General features: G+C 46.8%; 1 protein-coding gene across 1 annotated transcript in view; it reads right to left on the minus strand.

Moving 5' to 3' along the window:
- LOC129384600 (putative defense protein 1) overlaps positions 1 to 24,389 on the minus strand; it is a 72,983-nt gene extending 48,594 nt beyond the window's left edge. Inside the window, exon 1 of the mRNA XM_055070166.1 lies at positions 24,309 to 24,389. The gene's annotated coding sequence lies outside the window, so the exon portion shown is untranslated. The remainder of the gene's footprint in view (positions 1 to 24,308) is intronic.
- Positions 24,390 to 25,054: the final 665 nt, after the last annotated feature.

Raw genomic sequence — 25,054 nt, forward strand, 5'->3', positions numbered from 1 at the left:
AAGCTAAGAGCTTTCGGCCCACTTCGACGGCGCCCCCAAAGCAGATCGCTTTCAAGACAAAGCTCGCGCCACCACACGCCGGCGCACCATACGCAGTTGGTGCCGAAGTACAATGCCCCCCCCCCCCCCCTCCTTTTCCTCCCAACCACCGGTGCCATGCGCGCGACAGAAGACAACGCGCTTCCTCCCCGCTTTCCTGCCTTGTGCGCGCGACATTGAGCCGCGATCGTTGGCTCACCCTGCCGCGCTTTCACTCGCACATACCACATACGGCACACGGCGCGCGGCCAATGTGTCTTCGTCCTAGCAATTTATACGAGCATCACGGTGACGGCGATGGCAAGAATGCGGCTGTAGTATCAATATAATTGCTATCGCAATAGAAAACGCAGCTACAGAAATTCTGACAATTGTCGACTAATGCGTAAGCTCTGCGTAATGGCTCTGCTGTGACTTCGTCGTTGCTTAGTTCTGCTTACTTGATTTTCCTAACTTATGCGCGTCTACCCATGGCCTTTCAACTGGCCAAGAAAGCTTAAGCTTTAATAGACAACAGTCCGACTTTGTCGCCGCATCCGGCCCCTTCAATGTAATCGTACCTTTTGAGCCGGAACGCTGTGTACGAGCGCGCCTCGATAGAACAGAGCCGTCCAAAGGGAACACTAAAGCCCCCATATTTCCTGCTTTCTTAAAAACGCAAGAAATATTGATGGGATTTACGGAACACCAGCTGCCGCAGTAGCACGTGACGCGTTGCGTGAGGGTAGACGGCATTGCCACGACGTCATGTCACTCCCGCTGCCGCCCTCCTAAGCCTGTGCTATGCGCGCGTGCTGTGCTACCCCCAAATTTGAGTTATGCCACCTTCAAGTTTCAGGTTGGCCCACCCCCTAATTTATGTTCGCCCGCCCCGAGATTTCAAATTGGCCCACCCTCAACTTTCAAGTTGGCCCACACCCGAATTTCAATTGGCCCGAACCCAGATTAACACTTGGCCAACATCCAAATTTAAGTTGGCCCCTGTCTAAATTTCAAGTTTGCCACTCGCGAAATTCTAAGGTGGCCCGCCCGCTAATTTAAGTTGGCCCACCCCATATTTCAAGCAGGCCCACCCACAATTTTCAATTTGGCCCACCTCCAAACTTCAATTTGATCCACCCCAGCTTTCAGTTGGCCGACCCTTAGTTTAAGCTTCCCCATTCCCTTTATAGCGAACCCTATGCATCTATTGGTATCCTCTCACTGTTTCAAATTTTTGCTTTAAATTGTTCCTTATCGCTTAAAGCTACAAATCGTCTACATTGACACTATCCTATCGATTGCATACCTTAAGAGGAAGCTTTAGCTCGGCTGTTCCTATATAAATACATCTAAAAGGAGAATTTGTTTTTCTCGGCAACCACTCCACGAAACTTGACAAAGTTTGTTGCATTTAAAAAGAAACTTGACATCAAGCGACCGTTCGATTTGAATTTTTTATTTATGCCGTCAAATTTTTCTAAACATTCGCAAAAATCGCAAGTTTTCAGAAAACGAAACTATGAAGTTTACAACTCTGTAATTGAGCAATGAAAAATGATATCGCAGTTATCTGAATTGTATCTAACCGTGCGTCAAAAGCGGACAAAACTGATATACTATACATTAATCTCTAAAAATTTAGAAATATAGAAATACAGTTTTTGCAGAAGCCCTGTACACAACGTAAATAATTCACATAATATATATATTGACATAATGAATTTGTCCGCTTTGAATTATTCAATGGACGCCGTTGACAGAATCGCGATCTCTGTTCTTGATGGAAAGGTAATAATTTGTAAACTTCATGCTCCCATTTTTCTTCGAACTTCCGAATTTTTGAAAATTCTTTGAGCAGCATTCGGGTCCTAAATCGAAAATCTGATTCCAACAGTCACTATTATTTAACCTTATCTCTCAAATTCAACAAATTTCATTAAAATCGGTCCAGGTGTTATGTCAGAGAAGCGTTTTTGCGTTTTACGTGCATTTGAATAGGCCGCATCTGAGTTGGGGCCGAGCTAAAGCTTCCTCTTTGAAAATTAGGCACTTTTGCGCAGGTAAAAGGCATTACACTTTTCGTGTGACAGGGCTCGGGAGCTAACCAAAGAACGCTTACGCATTAAAAACACAAGTACCCACTGTGGTGGCGTAGTGGCTTTGGTGTTGCGCGGCTATGCCAAAGGGTGGAGAATCAAATCCCAGCCGCGGCGGCCGCATCTCGGTGGCGTCGAAACGCAACTCGCCCGTTTTTCAATTCTTCTGCATATATAAATTGTCCGACAACGTTATACTCCTACGGGAAAAAAATTATACTTAAATAAATCCCTTCTTCCCGGCAGCTGCGAGTAGCCAGTGACAGAGCGAACCGTAGGTGGATGACCTCTATTCCTTTCGCAAGGGGGCAGTCTGCAGCCATTCCGAAAACTGGTCAGTTTTGTTTGACATATTCGTGCATCCTTATGCGTACACGTCCCTTCGACGTGGTAAGTGTTCGCGGTTTTTATGACGTTGTGTTACAGAAAGCCCGGAACCTTTTGAACGATAGTGGAGGGCTAATGGGGAGAAAGTTGTCAAATAAGAAATAGTTATTGTTCTTTTGTTTGGTCTAATGATGCACAACCACTTTTCCCACGTCCTCTCAAGAGAGATCGGGGAGGGGTCACTGTTTTCGTGACGTCACGTTATGAAAAGTGTGAAGCGGAGGTACTCGAAAAAAATGTTTGACCAATCGTGGAGGGTGAATTGTATAGATTGAATAGAAAAGTTCGGAATTGCTTTACGTTATATTGCGTCAAATGTTAGTTTTGTTTACTCACACTGAACCAAATGCACAGAGAAAATTGTCTCAATATGTCGGTTGTATATTTAAAAACATTACGTGGAATATTTGTATGATGGGTTTGCTGCCGTGAGAAGTTAATGTTGTATTTTGTTTTATGATTACCATACCTTTTTCAAAGATTTGCGTCAAATCTTTCAACGATCACATTTTTATATATTCTGATCGCGGTTATTCTGTCTTTCTGTATGGATTTTTCTTCACTTTTTTTTCTTTTTCCAACAACGTTATGTACAACGCGTGCTTTTGGTCAACCACTACGAAGCTGCCCTGTGTAGGAGGTGGCTGAGCTTCCCTCAAACTGCAACCTGCACCCTTTTTGCCTGGTCACCCTCGCAACTTGGTTGCAGCATAAAATCAATCCAACCAGGATTTTGGGCGGGTAACCCAAGCTCATCGATCGCGCTCGCAAGGCATCGCCCCATCGGTCCGCTGGCTAGGTCCGCCGTGCGAGGACGTTGCTGGATCGCATGCGCAAAGTTCAGGGGCGCCTGGCGCCCCTGAACGTGGATTGCTACTACCGTAGCAATCCCCGTTGTGCCGCACGAAGCCAGACTGCGAGAGTACATGCAAGACGGGCAGTCGTTGCAGATGAGCGTTCGTCAGCATTGCTGTAGCCGTGACGGGCGCATTAATATCGATAAATTTGTATGTCTATAAATGCCTGTGTATTTCCCAAATCATGAGAAGCCAACAAAGAAGGACACCAAGGAAAACATAGGGGAAATCACTTGTACTTGCTAATTGAATTAAAGAAAATGATAAATATAATTGCAATGAAAGTCTATGAAAAAACAACTTGCCGCAGGTGGGGAACAATTCCACGTCTTCGCATTACGCGTGCGTAATGAGTTTGAGCGAACATTAACTATAGGAGCTCGTTCACTTTTGAATTTGAAACATTCTAGCAGCAAGGTGCTGACGTGTTGCGCGGTAGCATTTACAAGCGAGGCAACAAGGGCTTCGCGCACGACCTTGTCCGTGAGGGTGCTGTGCGACTTCTACTTGCCTAATGTGTAATGTGTGCAATAAGCAGTAGAGACTTACTGCGGTGAGCTAACGCATGGCCAGAAATGTGTGCAGGGCACGATACCTTCGCGACGCATTCACCCCTCTGTGAGCGTTCTTGGTGTAGGTGGGCGCTGTAGGAACTACGAAATAAAAGAATGAACTATACGGAATCCTTGTGAACGAAATATTCTCAGCTCTCATGCAGTCGGCCTGGTCACTTGAGTGGGAGGGAGCGCTTAAGGCTGCGGTATTAAAAAAAAAAAAAATATTGTGAACATTTTTTTTTTGTGTGTGTGTGTTTGTGCCTGTGTCACCCACATTGCTTCGTGATCGCTTGCACTTGTGCGATGTGGGACCGAAGTGAAGGTTGAAAGTCAATGGCATGTCTTGGAAGTCGGCGTGTACTCGCTCTGCAGCAAAACGCAGTGCAGTTACACGAACGCATATGCCATTATCTTGAAGCCGTATAACACAGCACTACTATGACGGGCGCAGAAATTGAGCGGCTTCTTGCTTGCAGATGGAAATAAAATAAAATTGCAGGCATCGCCGGCCTCTCTGCATTAATTTAATTTCAACTTTTCAGCAAAGTTTCGCGTAATGCATACGTTTTAGCAAGTGCATTAGATCTGTCGTCTTCTTTTCTTTTCTTGTCACAACAAATTATTGACTGCAAAAGCTTCAACTCAATAATAAGCTTATCTGCCGCGCTACCTTGCCGAGAGAAAGAAACAGTCTGTGTTGCCGCAATATTGATTAACGTAAAAAAATTGGTAACTTGCTGAGCATGCGCGAGATACGGTGTATTGAAGGGTAGACAGAGTAGAAGAAGTGACAAGGTAACAATGAAAGAACCTCCGTGGCCCACACTATAAAAATCAATACATGACGCAACCTGCCATACTTGAATGTAGCACGTACCTATCTGCTTGCGCGCATGTGCTTCACTTGTCCCACAGCTACAAAGTGTGCGCCAGCTGCAGAGGACTTCTTTTCAAGTTCAACGCGACTGCGTTGCAATGAAATTTACCAATTTATGTTAGGCTGATGTGTTCATACGAATGGAGAGGCAGAAAAGCTAGACCTGAGATAAGGTGTGAAACCAAGTCTTCTCTCAACCTAACTAAGCGTCAATAGGCAGAAACAGAAGCACCGTCTTCAAAACCTCGTTTCAACGGTAACATAATGAAATACTTGGAACACAAAAAGTCAGATTCATTCTTTTCCATTTTCCCGTGCAACAGAGTTGAGTAAGTGACAAAGCAACGGAGCCCACACCAACGCAGACTGTCAGCTGTCATTTAATATGTCTCGAAGTGATTTACCGCTATGTGTTCATGCCGTATTTGTCCTGCCATGCCAGCGGCTTTCCATACCATATATGTCAGCCCTGCGAATTAACGGGAATTGATAGCTCCTGTGTCATGCACATGGTTTCGTACGCTTTTTCTAGCTGTAATTACAGTTTCCAGCATTCCGAGCCTGCCTATGGCACACACTTCCCTTTCGCTGCACGGTCGTAATATTGGGCGTACGATGTATGAGAATGGAACGATAGAAATCTAATCAGGCTTTTTTCCTAGTTCGCGAAGCAAAGTGCACGGGTACAGTAGCTATCTTTCCGAAGCTTAAAAGCTTTTTTCCTTGTGCAACATATTGCACGGCTCCCTTTTAAAGGCATTTGGTGAACTGACTAGTCGTTCCGAGATCATTGTGTTGTTGTGTTGTTTTCTTATTGGGGGTAGAGATTTCTGTACTTCTGCTCTTTTTCTTCCACACGTTTTCCGCAGCTGCTACTTGAACGTTCTCTTGCCAATTGAGTTTCCTTTTTGTGACGGTGGAAAGTTGTCAGACCAGACAGGCACTTTTGTCTAGCGATTGCTGCCCACTTCAGTGGCTCGCTTCTGATGCATCTTGAAAAGATGTGACAGCAGCAGCTCCAAAGCGTTCTATCGTGAAAAGCAAAGGCTCTACTGAAAGTTTAGGTGCGGAAAGAGAAAGCTTAAATTGAATTCTTTCACCGTTGATGTCTGCTCTCGGTTACCTGCGTGCGTCAGTGCAATTACGGCTCATGAGAGAGAAACTGTAAAGTTCTAAAGGGCGAGAAACCGTGCGCAGAGTGGCTTTCATAGCTAGACGGTAGTTTTTAGGGCATTAAATTTTGCAATTTCTCAAGGAGATGCCCAACGAAAAAAAAAAAAAAAAGCAGTTCCGCGTGGCTTAGTACTGCACTGCTCAGTTTTCGCAAAATACATAATTCTGCATACAACTGTACATTCCATGGTTGCTATGAACAACGATGAGCGACGCATATATATGGGATACATAGGGACACACAATGGCAATCCTATGCAGAACAGCCAAGTGATTGCTATCCCTCAAACCCAATCTACTTTTCAAGCTTTAAGAGCCGGCGGTCTTGTACGCATCACGCTATACATTACTGCTATATCATTCTCTTTATCTTGTGGTAAGGTCATAAGCAATAACGTTGTGGCAGTATGAATATCGTTACCATTCTAAGGAGCGTTCTTGAGCAACCGGCAGTCTTTTCCCTAAGTAATGATAATTTGCCCTTATTATGATAATATGATGTCGAAAGTAATGTGAGGCCCCAATTTTACGTCAGTCTAGTAAAACATTGCTTCGAATTTATTTAAATGACAGACATCAAATGACAATCGTTTCCGATGTGCAACATAAAATTTATTCATATGAGAATTCCACACAGATGTATCTTAAGTTCTGAAACTTCTGTTCATATATCTATTTTATTGCCTAATTCTGGCAAAATTTCGCATTGCATGATGTCTGCAGATAATACTGTTATACACAGCTAATTATGGTCACCTACGGTAACTAAGTGGTCAAAATTAGGTAAGCATAACCCATCTTATTAATTTAATATGCATTTCATTGGTACTTGCGTGTCCTTGTGGTCTCATATGAGTACCATCTCTTATTTGCCTGTCTTGTGGGGTTAACCCCGGTTTTTACTAGGGTTTCTGTTAGCGTATTGTGATATCCGGGTATTTTCTTCATCTTTGCAGCACTTCATCTTGGACAGCATCGCGTCCATTTGTATTTGTTCCGACCGTATAGGGACACCGTATAGGGTCTCGTCAAAACTGTTCTCGACTTTCGTGTCTATGACTGAGTGTGTGTCTGTGTGATTATATGTGTACTTCATTTGCTGTCATAACTCCATTTGTGTGTGTGTGTGTGTGCGTTCGTGCATGTGTGCGTGTGCGTGTGCGTGTGCGTGTGTGTGTGTGTGTGTGTGTGTGTGTGTGTGTGTGTGTGTGTGTGTGTGTGTGTGTGTGTGTGTGTGTGTGTGTGTGTGTGTGTGTGTGTGTGTGTGTGTGTTGTGTGTGTGTGTGTGTGCACTCTACCTGTACCCCCTCTCCCGGTACAGGGTATCCAACCGGAGATCATATCTGGTTAACCTCCCTGTCTTTCCTTGGACTTCTCTCTCTGCGGAACAAAGGCCTCTCCCAGGGATCTCTAATTACGCCTGTCTTGCGATACAAGATTATAACTTGCGCCTGCAACTTGCCTAATTTTATCAATCAACCTGATTTTGTGCCGTCCTCGACTGCGCTTCCTTTCCCTGGGCATGTTAGCATATAATACATGCCCTAACATTTGTTAAACAAGCACATATGCACAACAACCAGACACATCGCACTCATACTTATATATCATAAAAAGAAGCTAGCAAAGAGAAGCGAAACATATTTAGCTTCTTTTTGAGGCGACGGCTCCAAACAGCTATACCGACAATGAACTGCATGCAGAAAAAAACAAGAAAATAACAGAGGAAACGCGCATACAATGTAATAGGCCCGGTGAAGTAATCGTTAGATATATAGAAAGGCAGTGACTGACATGGTTAAAGTGATGGTACAAAAAGCGCACATGCTTGTGAAAATGGCGACAAGGAGACGGGGCTGAGTATCGTTTCGTTTGTAATTTCGCATCCATGAATGATTGCACTGTTGCCCACTTAACCGCCTTTGCAGGCAGCTGGTTCCAATGGTTCATCATGCGGGGGAAACTTAAATTTTGAGTATCTCTGTTTAACAAAAAAAGAACTTACCGACGATTACGATACTCCCTACTGCAGAATTTTAGCGGACCTCTATAGGTGTTTTCATTTCATGATATATTGGCTGGCGCGGACGCTCTTTCATCCTTCGCTGTGCTCCTTCGCTCAGTTACGCCGCGGCAGGACGCCGAGAAAAGACGCGAAACTCAGGGACGGGCACCTGAGACCTTGACTCTAAAACATTTTTTAAGCTTTTTTTCGGCGACCTAATCTAGCGGGACGTCGAGAAAGTGATTCTATATAACTACTTTTCGGTATGCCTAGGTGGTCATGATAAAGCAAATATATATAGGTTTTAGCCTCTCCTGCTCTCGACGTAATCGCAATGTTTCAAGTTGGGCAACCTTGTGGATTGCCGCTGGGTGATACTTATGTACTACAAAAGCGGCAGACAAACTTTGTGACCTTTCCCGGGACCATTTCAATCTTTTTTAATGTTACCTTCTGGGCAGAGGTCCGAATCATTCATGCGTACTGTAAGACAAGGCATACGAATGTTTCAAAGGCCAGTAATTTCATTTCGTGTGTTCACTTTCAAAGTACTCTTTACCCCTTTAGGGCACGGCTTTCTTTTCGATATAAGAAATATGCTCACTGCACTTCAAGTGTGATGTTGTGACGGTGGCCAAGTACTTACACTTGCTAACCGAAGACAAATTATGAGCGTTGGCACAATATGTATATCAAGTGGATTTTGTTTATTTGTTTTTGTCATCCCTACCATCTTCTTTTCATTTATTCTCATTCTGAGCCCGATGTCGCGGGATCGAATCCCGGCCACGGCGGCCGCATTTCGATGAGGGCGAAATGCGAAAACACCCGTGTACTTAGATTTAGGTGCACGTTAAAGAACCCCAGGTGGTCGAAATTTCCGGAGTCCTCCACTACGGCGTGCCTCATAATCAGGAAGTGGTTTTGGCACGTAAAGCCCCATAATTTAATTTAATTTATTCTCATTCGCCATTTCTTGTACCATGCCTGAGCACTCGCCAGTGAAACGTTTAAAACAGCTTGCTGATTTGGGTTATCAATTTCATTATATTGTAACGATGTTAGTAAAACAAGGATATTTATTAAAGGCGAACTTGTGCCCACAAGTAAAAGTAACTGCGGTCGTGAAGAAAATCCGCGGCAGTCGCGTTCTCAGACTGGGCTCGAACCGTCTTCCTCTTCTCCTCGCGTGACACCTCGAGCGCGTGGCGCATGCGAGCTGGGTCCAACTGGCTGCCCGTGCCACGAAGATCGCTGCCTGTTGTAACTGAACAACACCACTGTACGGCGTGCACAGTGCCCAATGCAAAGGGCGCGCAACTTGAATGTCACCAAGTTTGTCGTGGCATTATCCCCCTCCTTACCGCATCGGCCCGATGCGTGAGAGGAAGTAGGGGTTCCTGTGGGATCTCACTTTTTTTTTGTTCATGACCTCTCCTGGTAGGGTTTCAGGCGGACGACATGGACAACTTCCGTGGAGTTGCGCCGTCTTGAGCTCTCGTGTCCAGCGGATTTCACTTCGTAAGTGACGTCGCTTATGCGACGGAGTATTTCGTAAGGGCCGAAGTATCGGCACAGAAGCTTTTCAGACAGTCCACGGCGTCGCACTGGGGTCCATACCCACACCTTGTCACCGGGCTGGTAATGAGCTTCACTACGGCGCTGGTTGTACCGGCTGGAGTCGATGCGTTGTTGGCGGCGTATTCGGTACCTTGCCATCTGTCGTGCCTCCTCGGCTCGTTGCAAGAAATCATCTAGGTCAGATGAGTTATGGTTTTCTTCATCTAACGGCAACATAGCATCCAAAGTTGTGGTCACTGCTCGGCCGAATACAAGTTCAAACGGGGTGACTCGTGTTGTTTCCTGAACGGCCGTATTCTATGCGAAGGTGATGTATGGCAAAATTTCGTCCCACAGCCTATGTTCAACGTCGACATACATCGAAAGCATGTCGGTCAGTGTTCTGTTGAGGCGTTCAGTTAAACCGTTTGTCTGAGGGTGGTACGCTGTAGTTTTCCGATGATCAGTATGTGTCATTTGCAACAAGCATTTCATTAAGTCCGCAGTAAAGGCCGTTCCACGATCGGTAATAACAACTGTGGGAGCGCCATGCCTGAGCACGATATTATGGACAAAGAATTTTGCAACTTCGACAGCCGTTGCATTGTACAGGGAATCAGTTTCTGCGTAACGGGTCAGATAGTCCGTGGCCACAACTATCCACTTTTTGCCTAAAAGTGACGTTGGGAAGGGTCCAAGGAGGTCCATACCGACTTGTTGGAATGGGGCTTTTGGTGGCTCTATTGGCTGGAGGAGGCCGGCCGGTTTTACGGATGGAGTCTTGCGCCTTTGACACTCGCGACAAGTCTTGACGTAGTGCTGCACTGATGCTAATAACTTGGGCCAGTAGTATTTCAGACGAATCCTGGCGACTGTACGGCTCACGCCCATGTGTCCAGACGTCGGCTCATCGTGACATGCATGCAAAATTTCTTCTCGCATAGATGTGGGTACGACAAGTAAAAACTTTGTCTCGCTGTTCTCGAAGTTTCTCTTGTAGAGTACACTTCCTCGCAGACAGAACGAGGATAGCCCCCTAGAGAAAATACGCGGGAGTTGAACGTCGAGTCCCTCCAGGCGCTGTATAAGTGGAAGCAATTCCGGGTCATCTCGTTGTTGTTGAGCAATTTGTGACGCGTCAACAATACCAAGGAACGGGAAATCCTCTTCTTCTGACACAGTTGTCTCGACGGGTGCGCGTGACAAGCAGTCGGCATCGCTGTGTTTCCTCCCGGATCGGTATACGACAGTAATGTCATACTCTTGAAGCCTAAGGCTCCATCTTGCTAGTCGTCCGGATGGATCCTTGAGATTCGCCAGCCAGCAAAGCGAATGGTGATCGCTGACTGCTCTGAATGGTCTACCATAGAGGTACGGCCGAAATTTACATATTGCCCAAATGACTGCAAGGCACTCTTTCTCGGTTGCGGAGTAGTTTGCCTCTGCTTTCGAGAGCTTGCGGCTGGCATAAGCAATTACTTTCTCCTGGCCGTTATTCCACTGCACCAGTATGGCACCGAGGCCGACGTTACTCGCATCGGTATGAACTTCAGTGTCGGCTGTCTCATCAAAATGGGCAAGGATTGGAGAAGCTTGCAGGCGTTTCCTTAACTCGTCAAAGGCGTCTTGTTGTTCGCTTTTCCACATGAAAGGTTGATCTTCTTTTGTCAGTATTGTAAGGGGCTCAGCAATGTTTGAAAAGTTTTCCACAAATCTTCTGTAGTATGCGCATAAAACCAAGAAACGTCGCACTGACTTTTTGTCTGTGGGTGTCGGGAACCTCGCAACAGCTGCTGTCTTTTCGGGATCTGGCCGAACGCCTTCAGCACTGATGACGTGTCCGAGAAACCGAAGTTCATCGAAGCCGAATTGACATTTTTCCGGCTTAATTGTCAAGTCTGCTGCGCGAATAGCTTCTAATACTAGTCGCAGGCGCTCTAGATGTTGGTCAAATGTGGTGGAAAATACGACCACATCATCCAAATACACTAAGCATGACTGCCACTTCAATCCTGCAAGCACAGAGTCCATCATTCGCTGGAACGCTGCGGGCGCGGAACAGAGGCCGAATGGAAGTGCTTTAAATTCGTAGAGGCCATCAGGGGTTACGAATGCTGTCTTTTCACGGTCCCGTTCATCCACCTCTATTTGCCAATATCCACTCTTGAGATCCAGGGAGGAGAAAAACTTTGCACATCGGAGCCGATCTAACGTATCGTCGATACGCGGAAGGGGGTACACATCCCGCTTGGTTACGCTGTTCAGTTTACGGTAGTCGACGCAGAATCGAAGTGTGTTATCTTTTTTCTTAACGAGCACTACCGGAGACGCCCATGGACTGCTGGAAGGCTGAATAACGTCATCTGAAAGCATCTCCTCTACTTGCGTCTTGATGATCTCCCTTTCTTTTGGTGAAACTCGATACGGGTGTTGGCATACCGGTCTTGCGGCGTCCTCTGTTATGATTCTGTGCTTCGCAACAGACGTGCGCCGTACCTTCGAGGACGTAGAGAAGCAGTCAGAAAAATCCTTTATCAGGGCATATATCTGTTTCTTTTGGGCTTCCGGGAGTCTCGGGTTGACGGTAATTGATCTGTCGACACTGCAGGTTCCTGGCAGGGCAGTTGACGTAGTTAGGCTGCATAATTCGGTCGCTTCACAGAACTCGTGGAAATAGGCAATAGCTGTTCCTTGTGCGATGTGTTGGAATTCATTACCGAAATTTGTAAGTGCGACATTTGCACGGCCATCGCTTAACTGAACAAGGCCCCGAGCCACGCAAATACCTTTGTTGAAAAGGAGCTCTATGTTTCCATCCGCTATGCCCTCGCGGTCGGAAAATCTTTCGTTCTCCACAAGAACCATTATACTGCAGCGTGGTGGCACAGTTACGTCATCGTCAACGACGCGCAGTGCAGCGAGACGTCGCTCCTCCGATTCTTCCACAGGTATAGCTTGTTTTGTCGAGAAAGATACACTGGACCTACGTAGGTTAATTATGGCGCCGTTAGCTTGTAGAAAATCCATTCCCAATATAAGTTCCCGTGAACATTCTGGCAGTACAATAAAGTCACAAACGTAAGTGAAGCCTTTTATCGTAAGTCTTGCGGTGCATCGGCCAAGGGGCGTAATAAGGTGACCGCCTGCCGTGCGTATCTGCGGACCAGTCCACTTCGTCACAACTTTTTTAAGGTGCTTCGCCATCTTGAAGCTGACTACCGAATAATCAGCGCCAGTGTCGACTAAGGCTTTCAGCTCGCATCCGTCTATTATCAACCGCAAATCTGACGTAATCGTTTCGTTCCTGCACCTGTAGACTGGAATTGTCTCGTCACCGCACTGGAATCGCGTTGGAGGATCTTCGTAACTCTGGTTATCAGCGGCCTCACCTCCACAGGTCGCTTGCTTCAGTTTTCCTGGTGTGGGCTTGGTGAACGACGCCTAGGCAATCTTGGAGACGCGCGTGGGCTAGGCGATCGGTAGCGCATGGGCGACGGTGATCGTGGTTGACGTTGACGAGGAGTAACGGGGCTTTGGCGCGTCGACAAGTATTCTTCGATCTCCGCTGGCCGTTCACCGTTTCGGGGGCATGGTGCGCTTAAGGGAAAACCCCTTAACCCAACTTGACGGTACGGGCAGAACCTATACAGGTGACCCGCTTCTCCGCAGTGGAAACACAGGGGCCTGCGCTCGTGGTCACGCCAGACGTCACTTTTCCGGGGCCTCTGTTCCACAAAACGAGGTGCACTGCGTGCTAAAGGTTGATAGGCAGCCGGTGGTTCCAGTAGACGAGGTTCACTGCGTACTGTAGGCGGGTAGGGAACGGTCGTCGCAACTGCTCCACTACTGTGTACCGCGGGTTGCCTGAGTACGTCGGCGTACGTTGGGATGCGCCGCGTCGGCTGTGGCTCACGCTCTGGATCCCGTATGACGTTCCTGAGTTCGTCCCGGACAACATCGATGATAGATAGTGCAGCTGGAGCCTGAGGTATCTGCAACTTGTTGAGCTCTTCCCTGATCACTGACCGGACAAGCTCCCGCAGGGCTTCCAGGTCGTTTGCCAGGCCTCCAGGGAGGACATGGACAGGTGCGCAGCTTGCCTCACGGTTGTATTGCCGAGCCCGCTGTTCCAGCGTCTTTTCGATGGCCGTTGCTTCACATCTGAACTCGGCGACCGTGCGCGGTGGGTTGCGGACGAGAACTGCGAAGAGTTCCTGCTTTACTCCACGCATGAGATGGCGCAGCTTCTTATCTTCACTCATGGTGGGATCAGCACGCTTGAACAGGCGGGACATGTCCTCGATGTACATCGCCACGTTCTCGTTTGTGAGCTGGTTCCTGGTTTGAAGTGCGATTTCAGCCTTTTCTTTACGATCCGTGCTGGCGTACGTCGCTAGCAGTTGTCGTCGAAATTCCTCCCAAGAGGTCAAAGAGGGTTCGTGGTTTTCATACCACGTTTTTGCAAAGTCTTCCAAAGCGAAATATACGTTACGGAGCTTCTGTCTCTCACTCCATTCATTAAAGCTCGCCACTCTCTCGAACAGTTCCAACCAATCTTCCACGTCTTCGAACGAGTCACCATGGAATATTGGCGGCTTGCGAGGTTGGCTTACGACTAGCTGTGCCGGTGTTACCTGGGTAGTCATTGTGGCGTGGTCCGTTGTGGGAGTTTCTCTTGGCAAGAAGAGAAGAGGGCCGAATTCGGGCGAGTCACCTCGAAGACGGCAGCTGGTCCGCTGGTGTACAGGTGTCAGTTCCACGGGATGGACTCGCGGGTTGTCGGGGCTACGCTGACTTTCGTTCGTGGGGCTTCGACTCATACCCAGCACCTCCACCAGAAATGTAACGATGTTAGTAAAACAAGGATATTTATTAAAGGCGAACTTGTGCCCACAAGTAAAAGTAACTGCGGTCGTGAAGAAAATCCGCGGCAGTCGCGTTCTCAGACTGGGCTCGAACCGTCTTCCTCTTCTCCTCGCGTGACACCTCGAGCGCGTGGCGCATGCGAGCTGGGTCCAACTGGCTGCCCGTGCCACGAAGATCGCTGCCTGTTGTAACTGAACAACACCACTGTACGGCGTGCACAGTGCCCAATGCAAAGGGCGCGCAACTTGAATGTCACCAAGTTTGTCGTGGCAATATGAAGTGCAATCATTTGCTTATAACCTTATTTATGCGGCATTTCTTTTACTCTATTGTAACGTAGTAGTGACGGTGAAGACAGCAGCAAAACTAGGAGTGACGAAACTAGCGTTTTATTCAGGGAACCGGTGCCCTTAAACGCGGGTTACACTCAAAGAACAACTACAGCGGCGAACCCAGTTAGCAATCGTCGAAAATCTGATCTGCGGGTCAAGCGCGTCGGCTTTTATACATAACTCCTCGAAAGTTCCAGAGCAATCGCTGGCGACCACGTGTCTTCCAGAAAGTAGCACACAAGTCGCATCGCTCATACAATCAGATTACACAAGGGTGACATCAGACAACGGGCAGAAAGATGCCTAATGCTTAATGTTTCTTAGCCGTTGAAATGCGGGCACCGGTGAAAGATAAGCAAGTACACGCTTCAATATCATTATGAAAAAATTTTAAACGTTGGCGGAGCACCAACCCATCACACCGGTGGCAGGAATACTCAGAGAAGGAAGGCCTCGATCTATCCTGACACGATGATCGGCTTCCGGCGCAGACTCAGCAGACAAGATGCCATGTTACAACTCAAACAAGAAATCATCGGCAACAAGACACAAGACAGCAAAGTAATTCTGGGGCTCGATTTACAAAGTGCATTCGACAAAGTCAAACACTCAGCCATATTAGCACAAGTATCAAGACTCAACAGGGGGGTAACGAGCTACAATTATATTCAAGGCTTCTTGACCAACCACATGGTGGAACTGCACGCCGGAGACCTCAAGCTCCCCGAACACAAGCTCGGCAGTACAGGTACTCCACAGGGTTCGGTCATCTCGCCGTTGCTCTTTAACCTGGTCATGATCGGGGTAGCGAGGACAGTAGCGGGGACCGGCGTCCGGCATACGATCTACGCCGACGACATTACCCTGTGGGCGGCCGGCGGCACCGACGCCAGCATCGAGCAACAGCTGCAAGCGGCGGTTACCGCCATCAAGCAGCACCTTGACGGCACAGGCCTAATGTGCTCGCCCGCCAAATTTGAGCTGTTCGTCCTCACACCGCTTCGACCGGGACGGAAGCGCGCTCCCCTTCAGGAGTGTGACCACATCAAGATTGTGACTGCATCGGGGGCAACGCATCCCCGAAGTTCCCAAGATCATGGTCCTGGGCCTGCTGCTCAACAAGAGCGGCCGCAATGGTGAGACCATCAACATGACAATGGACCAAGGCAATGGACGCCATCCTGCTCATACACCGAGTCTCTACACGACGGGCGGGCATGCGTGAAGATAGTCTCGTGCGCCTTGTCCAGTCGTTCGTGATCAGTCACGTTGCCTACGTTGCCTACGTTGCGGCCTACCTCAACTGGCACGTCACTGACAGGACCAAGATCAACACGCTGATCAGACGGGCTTACAAGACGGCGCTGGGCTTAATGGAGTCCACGAGTACGGCTCGGCTCCTGCAGCTCGGCGTCCATAACACCCTAGAAGAAATAGTCGAGGCGCAGCTCACCACGCAGAACGAGCGCCTCTCTACCACCAAGACGGGCCGCAGTATACTGACGTCCCTGGGTTACAACCTCCAAGCTCCCAGCCGGCAACCGTGCGAGATCACAGATGAGGCGCGGGCCCACATTTACGTGGACCCCATACCGAAAAACATGCACCCAGAGTACAACCAAGAATGGCGGCCGGTGCGGGCCAAGGCCCTCACCGAACAACACGCCCAAGACCCGCACGCCTGGTACGTAGACGCCGCGGAATACAAGCGGGAAGGCTTCGCGCCAGTGGTCGTTGCGGCGGCTACCGGCACCACGATAACTGCAGCGAGGGTGCGGTGCACGAACGCCACAGACGCTGAGGAGGTTGCCATCGCTCTGGCGATCACCGAGGCCGAGTGTCGCACCGTGCTCAGTGACTCGAGGAACGCCGTGTGCAACTTTGCCAAGGGGCGAATATGCGCGCCGACGTCCGCCATCCTCAGCAAGCTCCAACTTCAAGACTGCAGCAGCATCATCCGCGTCAAGTGGTTCCCGGCGGACGCCGGCGAGTGTGCATCCTCACCGAACCACAACGAGACGGCCCATTCGGCGGCGCGAGCGCTTACCTTCCGTGCCTCCGAGAGTGACTGTTCCGTGTGGTGGTTCGAAACCAAGGACAGATTGACCAGTTATGCCGAAGTAACGAAGTGTTACCGCTTAGCTCGGCGGACAATGCCGCCTCCCCTCTGGCACTCAGTCGAGAGGAGGCCGTAATCCTAAGGCAGATACAGACCGCGTCACTCCTCGCCCCTGCAATGCTGCACGTGCTTCACACAGAGCTCTATCCGAGTGGGCTGTGCGGTGTTTGTGCAGCGGGTCCGGCCGACCAGTGGTACATCATGTGGGACTGTTCCAGGTTCCCGACGGCAGCTACCTCAAGGACTTACCCGCCCGAACTTCAAGGTGCACTGCAGTCTGCAGACAAGGAGACACAACTATGGGCCGTCCAGCAGGCCCGGGGTGCGCTCGAAAAGCACAAACCTCATGACCCACTACAAACGGTTTCAACCGGGGAAGTGCAGAGTAAGGTATAACCCCGGGCCGACGCTTGGCCAGCGTCACGACGCGTTAAAGCGTCGTTTGCCGGCACTTTATTAAAGTTGTCCCTATCCTATCCTACCGAACTGAATTATGCAAGGACTCCAGTTTACGCTGTTGGTGACTATGGGCGCTATAACGTAAAACTATTCCAAACTTTTCTATTCCAATTCTGCTATCAGCCCTCCACGATTGGTCAAAAACTTTTTTCGACCACCCCCACTTCACCTGTCTCTCACGCGACGTCACGAAAACCGCGATACCTCCCCATCTGATATGATGTGCACACACTCATTATGCATGATTTGACAGAAAAAAAGAAAAACAGTTATTTCTGATTCGACTCCTTTTCGCCATTAGCCTTCGGCTATTGGTAAAAAGTTTTCGGGCTGCACCCACTTCACCTCCCTGTCACGCGACGTCACAAAACCGCAAGAACTCACCGCGTCAAAGTGACGTGTACGCGATAAAGATGCATTAATATGCCGAACAAAACTGAATTTTCTTCGGAATAGCCGCAGGCTGCCCCGTCCCGAAAGGAATAGAAGATGGCTGCCGCCGATCGCTCAGACGCTGGCTACTCGCACCTGCCGGAGAGCATGGGTGTACTTGCGTATAATAAAACCTTTTGCGTGGCCATGTAACGTTTTCGAGCACTTTCGGCACGTGTACCCCCTCATTCTGCCAACTCTTCTTTGCTGAGGGTCCGTTTTAGCGTCATTCTTGAGCTTCCGTTGCATGCCGCCGCGATTTTCGACCAGCCACCGCAAGCTAAGTAAGAAAAAGCCGACCAATCGTAGAAGCCGGCACCACCGTCTTCGTCCGGTTATCGACTTTCAGTGCAGTGGCTCAGCCCCATCGAATCCCTCTCCACTTGAGCGTTCTCCTCGCCTCTTGTCCGCCAATTAGATACGACAAGCCGCTCAGTGTAGGCAATGTTATTCGTTTTTCAAGCAAACAAAAGTGACCTCCTATGAACGAGGGGAGCGTTTGATTGGTCTGTTCAGACAACCCTGCGGGTGACCGCCCGGTGCTTGCGTTGGCGGTTACGCAAATTTGACGTCAGGAGATTGGAATAGAAATATATTGAAATAGTTTTACGTTATAGGGCCCTATGCTTATTTTAGAACGGGAAGCTATGTTCGGTTGATGAAAGAAACACGTCATTTCTCATTATGGGCCATAACCTTGCTAGAAGTTTGGGGTCTAGGTCGGCAATCTCACTAATGAGTCGAGTGACACAGTTTCAGACGAATCACCCGCCGTGGTTGCTCAGTGGCTATGGTGTTGGGCTGCTGAGCACGAGGTCGCGGGATCGAATCCCGGCCACGGCGGCTGCATTTCGATGGGGGCGAAATGCGAAAACACCCGTGTGCTTAGATTTAGGTGCACGTTAAAGAACCCCAGGTGGTCGAAATTTCCGGAGTCCTCCACTACGGCGTGCCTCATAATCAGAAAGTGGTTTTGGCACGTAAAACCCCAAATATTATTATTATTATTATCAGACGAATCTAGGAGTCCGAGTCTGAGTGAGCCAGCTGAGTTGAAATTTCGGTGAGTGTGATCATCAGTGAGTCCGGCTAAGCAGAATTTTGTCGAGTTTCAATCTGAGTAAGCCCCAAAGAGTGAAATTTCAGTGAGTCTGAGTCCGACTGAATGAATTTTTAGTAAGCCTGAGGCCAAGTGAGCCTTGAGGGAAAAAAAAACTATTTTTTGAGTAAGTCTACGTGAGTGTGCCTCATTTGCCAGCCTACGAAGAATCCGCGTCATACTTACTTCGTTAAGACATTGTCATGGCTCGTAAGGTCATGATATCTCTTGCTTGTTTAAGACTTGTGTGCGAGAATTCTCGTGAATGCTTTCTCGATTTTATTGCCTCTTCATGCGGCTATATTTAGTCTAGAGGGAAATTCGTTTATTATTTGATGTGTTCAATTCACGAGAAAGCCGGACGAGCGAGAGCCAGACCAAGTGGACCTGCCTCAGTCTGGTTCTAATGAGTGAGTACAAGTAAGCACGGCTGAGTAGAACTTGAATGAGTCTGAGTTCCAGTGAGCCCGGTTCAGTAGAACTACGGCGAGTCTGAATCCCAGTGAGACCGGCCGAGTATAATTCAGGTGAGTCTGAGTATGGGTGAGCCCGGTTGAGTAGAATATTGGGTAGCTTGAATCCGAGTGAGCCGGTCTCAGTATAATTTTGGTGAGTCTGAGTCCGAGTAAGCCCGGCTCAGTAAAATTTTGGGGAATCTCTATCCCAGTAAGCCCTCAGCACAAAATATAATTTGTGAGTGAGTCTGCGACCGTTCTATTAATTTTGCCAATCTGTGGTTTTGGGTGAAAACGCAGTAAAATGCTTTTTCGAAGTCTAAGAATATTATGTCCCCCTCGCCTTGCTAACCAATAATTCGTCCAATTCCTTGCACTATTACGAATATTGGAGTTGTAGTTGACATACCGTTGCGAAAGCCATCCACCCGATAATCTGTCGTATGTGCGTTTCTATTAGAAGCGACAGATGTCTTATTAGATATGCTCTAGAATCTTCGCACAAGATAGCGATATTAAAAAAGGTCGAAAAGAAAAGACGTTTTCTAAATTAGTTGCCTTTGGTATGGGAGTGATGGTACTAATTTTCCAGTCATGGGAGTGTGAAAACAGCAGTGACTCACTGAACATAACGAACAAGAATTACGCGCACCATAGAGCGTATCGAACTAGAAATTTACCACATATATCGCAATTACTCTTTATTCTTTCTTTATTCTTTATTCATTTATTCAAGACATTCCTTACAGAAATGCCTTGGGGGACGCGACAAAAGGCACTGAACGTGCCTGACTGGGCCTCGCCACCCTTGGCAGCAGCAGTCACACAAGAACAATAATAACAAAAGTATTGACTACAATAGGCTCAATTTGGAACACAGTAGAACTTAAACATCAATAAGTGTTCCTTATCAATAACATAATAACATAAATACACATACACATCAATAACATAAATACACATATAATTAGATACATTGTACAGGTATGTCGCGAACTATCGTCCTAGTACAGAAAATATATCGGACTTTCACAATGAAAAGCCAAGACACAGTAAGAGGAAACCAACTGGGATCAGTCCAGCACGATTTTTAGTCTGTGTTAAGGAAAAAATTTGAGCATTTTTCTGAAAATGTGCGCTGAGGTAGCTGTAACGAGCGCTTCAGCAATTTCCGGATATTCGTTGAGAAGGTCTGGTATCATAAAGCTTAGTTTTTGATCGCCATATTTTGTACGAGAGCGTGGCCTGGGTATTAAATTCTTTCGTAGGCAGTACGGACCAGGTTTCACTTGATATTTGGTTTGAATAGGTGTTGCTTGGTGCTGATGCAATATTTCCAGGGCCAAGTTGTATTTATACAATTTATGAATAGGCAGTATTTTATTAGATTTAAAAAAGGGTGTAGTGTCTTCAGAAAGCTCTAAATTTCCTATTGCACGCACCGCTCGCTTTTGCAAACAAAAAAGACTGTCTAGGTTGGTCTTAGTCGTTGTTGACCATACTAAGAAACAGTAACATAACTGGGAATGAAATAGCGAGTAGTATATTTGCCTTTTCACCGCAGACGGGATATAATATCTCACTTTATTTAAGATTCCAACAGCTCGCCCTAGCTCACTTCGGAGCTTGTCAACGTGAGGCGTCCATGAGAGGTTTTCTTGAAATGTCACCCCCAAAAATCTAACTGATACAGATTGTTCGATGGTAACGTTTTGAAATTTTAAATCCAAGTTTATAGTCGGGTGGTGTCCTCGCGGCCGGAAGAGTATGTATTTCGTTTTGCTGATGTTTAATTGAAGTCTGTTAGATTGAAGCCACAAATCCAGACCTGTTAGCCATTAGTTAGCTCGATGAAATACCTCTCTTTCATGAGCACCTGTAAAGAATACATTCGTATCGTCTGCGTATAAAATTAACTTTGTATTTTGTTAATGTTTACAATATCGTTAATGTATAATAAAAATAACGTTGGTCCTAGTAATGATCCCTGTGGTACGCCAAATTTTAAGTCCGAATTTACGCCATTTATGCATGTGAATTGAGCTCTCGAAGTTAAGTATCTTTTTATCAAAGACCAAGCTTTGCCCCGTATTCCATACAATGGCAATTTCTTTAAGAGCACATCGTGTTGGACACAGTCAAATGCTTTTCTAAAATCCAGAAATATTCCCAGGGTAACTATTTTCCTTTCGATGTTGTCTAGTATATGCTCCTTTATTTCAAGAAGGGCACTTTCAGACGACTTGTTTTTTCTAAACCCGAATTGTTCGCTTACTATTATAGTGTTTGCCGTCAGAAAGCCAGAAAGTCTTTTATGTATTATGTTCTCCGCTATCTTTGCAAAGATAGGAAGCACTGATATTGGTCTGTAATTGTTCTTGTCTTTAACGGAACCACCTTTATGTATTACGGCAACACGGGCTAGCCTCATTGCGTCTGGGAACACTGCGGTTGAAAGAATAAGGTTGATAATGTGCATAAGCGGGATGCTTACCATCGGCGCGACAGCTTTCAGTGGTCTAGCTTTGATATCGTCAGCTCCAGCGGCGCAATCATTTTTCAAAGCCAATATAATATCAGTTATCTCATATTGATCGGTGGGTGACATAAATATAGTATTTTGACAATGTGTTTTCACAAAATGTTCACAAGGCATTTTGGCGCGGTCATCTGCCGAAGCACCCACATTAATAAAATGTTCGTTAAACAAGTTTGCGACCTCAATGTCACTCATGGACTCACTTTCATACAAAACACGTTTTGGCGAACTTGTCTTTCCTATAATATCCCGGATCACTTTCCATACAAGACGAGAATTTCCCACAATTTCAGAAACTTTTTTCATGTAGAATTCTCGTTTTGCTTTTTTGATATCAGCACTTAATTTGTTCCTCATTTTCTTAAATATTTGAAGATCGCCTTCACATCTCGTGTCTAAAAACTTCTGGAAAAGTCTCTGCCTTTGTTTAATTCTGATGTATAATTCATGTGATATCCAAGGTTTTCTTGTTTCTTTGTGTTTTTTAGGAGCTTTTAGCGGAAAGGAGGCATTGTAGGCAGAAGTAAAACACTTCAGAAAGACATTATAAGCAACATTTGGATCGTTTTCTTTTATGACACTATCCCATTTCTGTCGTTCCATGAGTTCTTTAAACCTTAACATGTTTTGTTCCGAGTAGTCTCTAACCAGTGTTTCTTTTACTAATGTACGCTTTTGTTTCGATGGTATTAGACAATAAATTGGTAAATGATCGGTAAGGTCACAAGTGATTACACCTGACTTGACTTCATCAGGGCAAAAGCTTGTAATGCACAGGTCTAATATTGTTTCAGTACTTGAGGTGAGACGGGTAGGCTCGTTAATTACATTTGTACAACCGTATGATTCGAAAAGTTCTCTGAAATGCAAGAAGGTAGCATTATTTTCAGAAGCATCTATATTAAAGTCGCCGACAAAAACACATTCACGGTTGATTTCAATACTGCGCACAAATACTTCTTCTGCAAACTGCATAAATTCACTTATACACCCAGATGGCGGGCGGTACACGACAGCAAGAATTATGTTATAGCAGTGAATAAAAACACATTCTAAATTTTCGTTCACAATATTATAATTTGGTGGAATTTGGTACGGCAGATCCGAACGGACATACAGGGCAACGCCACCTCCACGCTTCAATGAACGACAGGCTGACACACAGTCATATCCAGGTAGTAAAAAACAGTCATCCGGTGTGAACCATGTCTCACTAAAGCAAATGAAATCGAATTCATGGTTTAGGCTCGATAAAAATAAGATAACCTCATCAAATTTATTTCGCAAGCTTTGGCAGTTCAAATGAAATAATGAAAGATTTTGCTCATCCTTCAGCTGCACAGTATGATAAGCGATATCTGACATGAATGGAGGGGTGCATTCATGCAAGTATAGCAGAGGACTATGCTATCATTTCAGGTTTGCAAGATCGTCCTTATCACGGACAACAACTGCACGTGCGCCGGTCTTTTTTCTTACAAGTACTTTTCCATTCGCGTGCCAAACGAACGCGTAGCCAGATTCCTTCGCCCAGCATTTTGCACTTGCCAGAAGAGTACGAGAGAAACGAGTCAGATTTTCACAGATAAACATGTTGGTATTAGCGTCTCGTAACGCCTTCCTTTTTTCCAGCCAAGCGTCGCGAATTTCTGATTTTGCGAAGCTAACAATTACGCCCCGTGTTTTACCCGGCTTAGCAGGAAGCCTGTGAATGGCTGTTATGTCGCTCGAGCACAATGGCTTAAGCTCCAGTGTCGTACCTATGTCGTTAACCTTCTTCATCAAGTCTTCGTCATCAGACTCCGTGATGCCATGAAATTCAATGTTTAGACGACGACTGCGCCACTCTAGATTATGTATATCCAGATTGAGCTGTGCAATTTCGCTGGCCCCTTCCCCCTTCTCGAGCTGTTCAACTCGCTTCGTAACTTCCTTGGTTAACTTTTCTTGGGCAAGAAGGCGTGTTTGAAAGTCGTCAAACTTATCAGAGAGTAGTTGGACGGATGATTCAAGAGGCTCAAGCTTGGCAGACAAGGCCAGGAGAGAGTCAATCTTACTTTCCATTGCAAGAAGCCGAGTGATTAGCTCTCGATCGGACGGCTGTTCTTCACGTGCAATATGGGATTTGCCGCCACCCTTGCATGACTCACAATTCCAGGATTTATGTGCGTTTCCTCGTTTCGATTTGTGTGTATCCTCCGAAACGCCACTACAGGGTCCGAGATGAAAGACAAAATCACACTCGGAGCAGCGTATTGAAGGACAGCCGTCAGCAATAAGCTGTCGGCACGCGCAGCAGCGTAACATGATGTATGCGCGATCAACAAGTTTCGTTGGCAGCAACAAGCATGCGCAAAAAAAGAACAGAATATTACGAACGCATAGACTAACAAATGCAAAATGGCAGCAGCAGCAGCGAGAGCGCTCTTCAGAAAATAGACCTCGGGTTTACGGAATAGGGTTGTTACACCAACCTGAAAAATGGAAGTAGCGTTCGTGAGAGACGAGTTCACGTCCAGCTGCCGCTGCTGCCAAATGACTCGTTTCACTGTGAGGCCACCGCTTTTATGGCCCAGGGTGGCGCCGAGATCCCGGTGACGTCGTAGGTCAGTCAATTGCACGCCTGGTGTAGATGTGTCTGGGCATGCGCTGAGCAGCAGAATACTGGCTGGTGACGGAGGCACACTGATTTGGAATCTTGACAAGCACCAGGAAAGCCAGGACGACAGGCGCCGAAACAGCGGCAGATAGCTGAAAAATGGAAGTAGCGTTCGTGAGAGACGAGTTCACGTCCAGCTGCCGCTGCTGCCAAAAATCAATAACAATAAACCGGTTACCATCAATATTTACCTAGAGAAAGAAATGCCTTGCACCGATATTGTAATATTGTCAATAGTAGGTGCGATGGTAAAAGGGCTGCAGTGATGTCTGGTTCGCTACCGTCACCTTTGGCAAAAATAGAACTCTAGTTGGTGTTAAGTTTCTCTGCCATGCTGTACTTTTCTGTAATAGGAACGCCATCTGCCTAAATAAGATTTATTTTCTTCGTTGTAGAGAAATCGCATCATAATTTAGCCGGCAAAGGAAGAATGTTTTTCATAGTAACTTTATTTACATTTTAGATGATGACTTTGAGCTGCGTTCGCCCATATAGAAGCTTTTCCATGGTAATATCTGATGGTTCTTGCCTGTACTGCATTCTTACCTTTTCCGTCTTGCC

The sequence above is a fragment of the Dermacentor andersoni genome, chromosome 5, assembly GCF_023375885.2.
Source record: "Dermacentor andersoni chromosome 5, qqDerAnde1_hic_scaffold, whole genome shotgun sequence".
Classification (NCBI taxonomy): Eukaryota; Metazoa; Arthropoda; class Arachnida; order Ixodida; family Ixodidae; genus Dermacentor; species Dermacentor andersoni.